Consider the following 6492-nt stretch of genomic DNA (forward strand, 5'->3'; position numbering starts at 1 on the left):
GTGTCGATGGTATCCTCTGCCCCCAGGCTCACATCCAGAGTCTGGGGTACGTCTAAGTCGTCAACTGGGTTACAAGAGGGACCTGCCGTGGGGGACCTCCTGTCTGCCTCTGACATACGGGATTCCCTTGCCTGGGGGTTCTTGGGTCTCGTCTTAGAGTCCTTAGACTCCCTTCAAGAGGGGAAGTGTTCCTCCAAGATGTCTGGAGGAACATACAAAGGTTTTGAAACGCCAGTGGTAGAAGCCTTAGCTACGGACGCCGAAGGCTCTTCCTCTGCAGGTGGTAAGGAAACTGGACGTTGGTTCGGCGGAACCACCTCAATCTGTAGAGGGTTGAAGGGACAGACAGTAATCTCCCTGGGTGATCTGATATCCCTGCTTGTACGAGGGTGGATGAGATCGGGGCGAGGTGGAGTGACACCTCTCAACTTGCTCTCCTGTTGTTTCGTCAAGAAGTCTTCCACCTTAACTGAAGTTAAGGGAAAACGTTCGAGAGAACGATCTATAGATGGAGGCACCTCGGCACTAGATGGCGAAGGGGAGCATCATCATGCCTTGTCTAACTGGGTCTCCTCCTAGGATTTGAACTCTTATGAGACGAACCCAGATCGGATTCTAAGGGAATCCTCGGAGTAGCCCTGACTGGGATAGTCGAGGGCTGTAGTGGTGGAAGGGCCGCACCCAAGGATTTCTGAAGGGTTGACAGAAATGTTGTAACCCAAGAAGGGAGTCTGTCCCTTCTTTGAGAAGTCCTGGGTTTCCCTAGAGAATCCAGAAGGAGAACATCATCTAAAATGAATCCTAGAAGGGCCTGAGACGACATAGGAGATAGCCTCTTGGGCAACATGATATGCTCTTTCGTCAGACGAAGAGGGCGATCAGGGCTAATAGCTATGTTAGCGTACCTATTAGGAGGCTCCTTGAAACCTTCTGGGAAGAATATCGGCCTGCAGCTAGAGGTAGAAGTAGCAGGAGGCGGAGGTGTTGGGACCACACTTGTTCGCAATTCCGGTACCTCTACTTGTGAATCGTTCATGGAAATCGCTGATCTGTGTGGAATCGCGAGATTCAAACACAAAATCACAAGTTTCGCACGAAAATTGGCGCGATTCATGAGTAAAATTGCTCTTATCACGACCACCAGGAGCCGAACTGGAAGGTGGAAGCCCTGAGGATTCCTGTTGCTCCAGAGGACCAGACCTACAACAGATGTAGTGGACAGAAAGGACTTCTGAACAGCGACAACCCGAAGCATTAGTGTGTGTCACAGAGGAATGCATTGGAGTGTTGCTTAAACGAACGCCTCGCTAAAGAGCCCCAGGCAGCAAAAGGCACAGTGGGTAGCTTGGCAGGACACCTGTCTATGGAGTGTTCCATAGAAAGATCAGGTTCGGTCAAAGGTCAATTAGGAGAGTGACAAGCTGAGGAGCGACGCGCAGATGGACTGCGCATACGCTTACCTCTTCCTCTTGATGAGGAACATCTAGATCGTGATCGTGAACGCGTGATTTGCAATCCTGAATGTTCTGGTCATGATCATGAGCGTCTAGCCCTTGATCGTGAACGGTGTGAACGTCCCGAATGCCTAGCTCGCAAATCCAAGCGTCAGACTCGTGATCATGAGCGGCTATCCATCGATCATGAACCGCGACCTTGTGAGCATAAACGTCACCCTCGTAAACGAGAGCATCGTCCTCGCGATCAAGATTGGCAGGCACAATCTAGAACGCGGGCGTCTAGACCTAGATCTAGACTGTCTTGCTCGTGATCGTGATGACTGCGGTCGCAAGACTTCCTCGTAAGAAAAATGCCTCCTAAGAGAGTGTTGAGACCATTTGTCTTGTGAGTGTGAAGATCTAGAGCAAGAATGCCTTCTAGAAGAAGAGCATAGAGATCATGATGACCTGCGATTTCTATGATATTCTCCAGATTGTTGCGAACGACAATCAGAAGACAAGTGTCCCAAAGGAGGAGGAGAGTCTCAACCTCACCCACCGCTGATAGAAGGAGTGCTGGTCTCATAAAGATCATCACCAACAGCCGGAGGATTCCTATGGGGAAAAGCATAAAGCTGAAGGTTAAGAGACGACGAGGTCCCAGGATGGCGAACAGGACCATCGTCAGCAGGAGGCTATTGGAGGGGCGAACGCAGACCTCCAGAGCATAGGATGATGGCGGCTCTGGAAAAGGATCCTTGCTGACACCACGCTGAAGGAGTTAAAGTAACGCTTCCTTCGTAGGGAGTGTGGAAACCTGTATGGACGGCCACGCCTGCAACACGTCTGCAAGAGAAAATGGCTCCCCAGCGGTTGGAGGGGAAGTTGCTCCTCTAGGGGAAGCAACTAAAACATCAGTGCCCCGTGGTTGGCAAGGTGTTATTCAGTCTGCGATCCTGCTCGATCGCCCTCTGGAGGAAAGCAAGCGAGAAGGAGCTCTAGAAAGAGGTTTGGGAGTGCAAGAAGAACGTGCTTTCTTCGCCTATGAGGGAGAAAGATCGCTCTTCGCCTTCTTCCTACGCCGTCCAAATTTCTCCCACTGGGAGGCAGACCACTCCCTGCTCGCAGCGATGCCCTCTACAGGTTGGACACAAAGAATATGGGTCGGTATCCCCTGAAGACATGAAGTTACCACATGCGGCACCCTCGCGGCCAGGAAACATACACATGAGGGTGTCGAGACGGAGTACAATCACAGCTGAAAAGAAAAAGCTAAATTACAAAGTCCAATGACAGCCTTTGGAGGAGAGAGAGGAGACATTCGCTCTCTACATGCCAAAAGAAAAAAGTGAAATAGCCCACAGCTGTGAGAGTATATATAAGAAGCTGGGTAAACACTCAGCCTACCAACTCTCAGGTGGTTAGGCAGGGTTGCCACCTCGCACTTCTGGTCTAATGGCTACCTTCCAGCTTCACCAAAAGATAATCCACAATAAATAAAGAAAGGTTTGTTAGTATGGGAACAAAAAGAGGTTTAGAATATACTGTACTGTAAAATTTTGGGCCCCTTATTCTGTTCAAACAAGTAACTTACTACAGAAACAGCACCAATCAGTGTTTTATTGAACTACCGGTTGGAAGGAGGCTCTTGTGGCCTGTGCTAAGATGAGAAATGAAGCGAAAAAGGCATTTTTTTTTTGTTAATATACGATACTTTAATTACTAGCGAAAATTAAATTCACTATAAGAAAGGGCTGAGCGCTGGCTAGTTTGGCATTTTACCCTACAGTATATATACTGTATGTTTAAGAGGGGAGCTGGGGCATAATAAGCCACACCAGAGCAAAAACAATTAGAAAAACATGAAATGAATCATAGATAATTTTACTTTAATTTTCAACCACTTACATGAACCATATTTTCCAATTGATTATCTTTTATTTATTTTGCATTTCTGACAGTTATTTTTGCTGCAAATCATTCGTTTTGGCTATTTCCCCGCCTTAAAATCCCAGCTTCCCACTGGAGTCCCCCATAATTGTCTTAATAAATTGTCTTAATATAAGAGGGTCCAAAAAATGTTATTTTCATTAGTAAAATAAATTTTTGAATATACTTACCCGATGATCATGTAGCTGTCAACTCTGTTGCCCGACAGAAATCTACGGTCGGGATACGCCAGCGATCGCTATACAGGTGGGGGTGTACACAACAGCGCCATCTGTGAGCAGGTACTCAAGTACTTCTTGTCAACAAGAACTCAATTTTCTCCTCGGTCCACTGGTTCTCTATGGGGAGGAAGGGCGGGTCCTTAAATTCATGATCATCGGGTAAGTATATTCAAAAATGTTATTTTCATTAGTAAAATAAATTTTTGAATATACTTACCCGATGATCATGTAGCTGTCAACTCTGTTGCCCGACAGAAATCTACGGTCGGGATACGCCAGCGATCGCTATACAGGTGGGGGTGTACACAACAGCGCCATCTGTGAGCAGGTACTCAAGTACTTCTTGTCAACAAGAACTCAATTTTCTCCTCGGTCCACTGGTTCTCTATGGGGAGGAAGGGCGGGTCCTTAAATTCATGATCATCGGGTAAGTATATTCAAAAATTTATTTTACTAATGAAAATAACATTTTTCAATATTAATCTTACCCGATGATCATGTAGCTGATTCACACCCAGGGTGGTGGGTGGAGACCAGCATACATGTTAACAAAGAAGCTAAGTATCCCGTATCTTATTTTAGCCGTTATTCAAAATAACAAACATAAAATAAATAAGTACCTGGTAAGGAAGTCGACTTGAACCATTACTCTGCCTTTTTAAGTACGTCTTCCTTACTGAGCCTAGCGATCCTCTTAGGATGCTGAGCGACTCCTAGGTGCTTAAGTATTAAGGGCTGCAACCCATACTAAAGGACCTCATCACAACCTCTAATCTAGGCGCTTCTCAAGAAAGAATTTGACCACCCGCCAAATCAACCAGGATGCGGAAGGCTTCTTAGCCTTCCGGACAACCCAGAAATATTTCAAGAGAAAGATTAAAAAGGTTCTGGAATTAGGGAATTGTAGTGGTGGAGCCCCCACCACTACTGCACTTGTTGCTACGAATGGTCCCAGAGTGTAGCAGTTCTCGTAAAGAGACTGGACATTCTTAAGATAAAAGACGCGAACACTGATTAGCTTTTCCAAAAGGTTGCGTCGAAAATATTTTGCAGAGATCTATTTTATTAAAAGGTCACGGAAGTTGTGATAGCTCTAACTTCGTGTGTCCTTACCTTCAGCCAAGCTTGGTCTTCCTCATTCAGAAGGGAATGAGCTTCTCGTATTAACAGTCTGAAAATAATGGGATAAAGAATTCTCTGACATAGGCAAAGATGAATTCTTAACTGAACACCATAAAGCTTCAGACGGGCCTCATAAAGGTTTATAAAATAGAACTTAAGAGCTCTACAGGACATAATACTCTTTCTAGTTCCTTTCCAACCATATCGATAAGTTTGGAATAACGAACGATATTGGTCAAGGCCGAGAAGGCAGCTCGTGTTTGGCTAGAAAACCAAGATGTAGAACATGTAGCCGTTTCGGATGAAAATCCGATGTTCTTGCTGAAGGCATGAATCTCACTGACTCTTTTAGCTGGTAAAGCATATCAGGAAAAGAGTCTTAAAGGTGAGATCTTTCAGGGAGGCTGATTGAAGTGGTTCGAACCTGTCTAACATAAGGAATCTTAGAACCACGTCTAAATTCCAACCAGGTGTAACCAAACGACGCTCCTTCGTGGTCTCAAAAGACATAAGGAGGTCCTGTAGATCTTTATTGTTAAAAAGATCTAAGCCTCTGTGACAGAAGACTGATGCCAACATGCTTCTGTAACCCTTGAAAGTGGGAGCTGAAAGAGATCGCTCTTTTCTCAGATATAAGAGGAAGTCAGCTATTTGAGTTACAGAGGTACAGGTCGAGGATACGGATACTGACTTGCACCAGTTTAGGAAGATTCCCCACTTCGATTGGTAGACTCTAAGGGTGGATGTTCTCCTTGCTCTAACAATCGCTCTGGTTGCCTCCTTCGAAAAACCTCTAGTTCTCTAGAGTCTTTCGATACTCTGAAGGCAGTGAGACGAAGAGCGTGGAGGCCTTAGAGTACCTTCTTACGCGTGGGAGACGTAGCAGGTCCACCCTTAGGGGAAGAGTTCTGGGAATGTCTACTAGCCATCGAAGTACCTCGGTAAGTTATTCTCTCGCGGGCCAGAGGGAAGCAACTAGTGTCAACTTTGTCCCAACGTGAGAGGCGAACTTCTGCAGTACCTTGTTGACAAACTAGAACGGAGGGAATGCATATAGATCTAGATGAGACTAATCTAGTAGAAAGGCATCTAAAAGAACCACTGCTGGGTCTGTTGAGAGCCTCTTGGACATCGAGGTTGCGAAGAGATCTATGGTTGGATGGCCCTAGGTGACCCAAAGTCTCTTGCATACATCTCTGTGGAGGGTCCAATATGTTGGAATTATTGTCCCTTCCTACTGAGACAAACTGCTAAGACATTCAAGTTGCCTTGGAAGAAATTTGTTACTAGTGAAAAGTCTAGACCTGTTGAACAGGAGAGGAGGTCACTAGCGAACTCGCACCATGTCAGAGAGTAGGTCCCTCCTTGCTAGGAGATGAACATCAAAGCAGGGAGTTGTCCGTGTAGACCTCCATTACTTTGTCTTGAAGGAGAGACCTGAAGCTTTTCCAGGCCAGACTTACTGCCAGAAGCTTCTTGCAGTTAAAATGCATTGTCCTTTGACGCGAGTTCCATAATCCCGAGCATTCCCTACCGCCTAAGGTCGCACCCCAGCCTACGTCCGATGCGTCTGAGAAGAGAACGTGATTGGGAGTCTGAACAGTCAGGGGAAGACCCTATAAAAGGTTGATAAAGTCCTTTCCTCAGGTTAGACCAGACTTATCTTCCGGAAACCGGGATCGAGACCGCTTCTAGCGTCTTGTCCTTTTCCAGTGAAGAGCTAGATGAAACCGAAGAGGACGGAGGTGTAGTCTTCCAAGTGA

Source organism: Palaemon carinicauda, chromosome 44 (assembly GCF_036898095.1).
Source record: "Palaemon carinicauda isolate YSFRI2023 chromosome 44, ASM3689809v2, whole genome shotgun sequence".
Taxonomy (NCBI): Eukaryota; Metazoa; Arthropoda; class Malacostraca; order Decapoda; family Palaemonidae; genus Palaemon; species Palaemon carinicauda.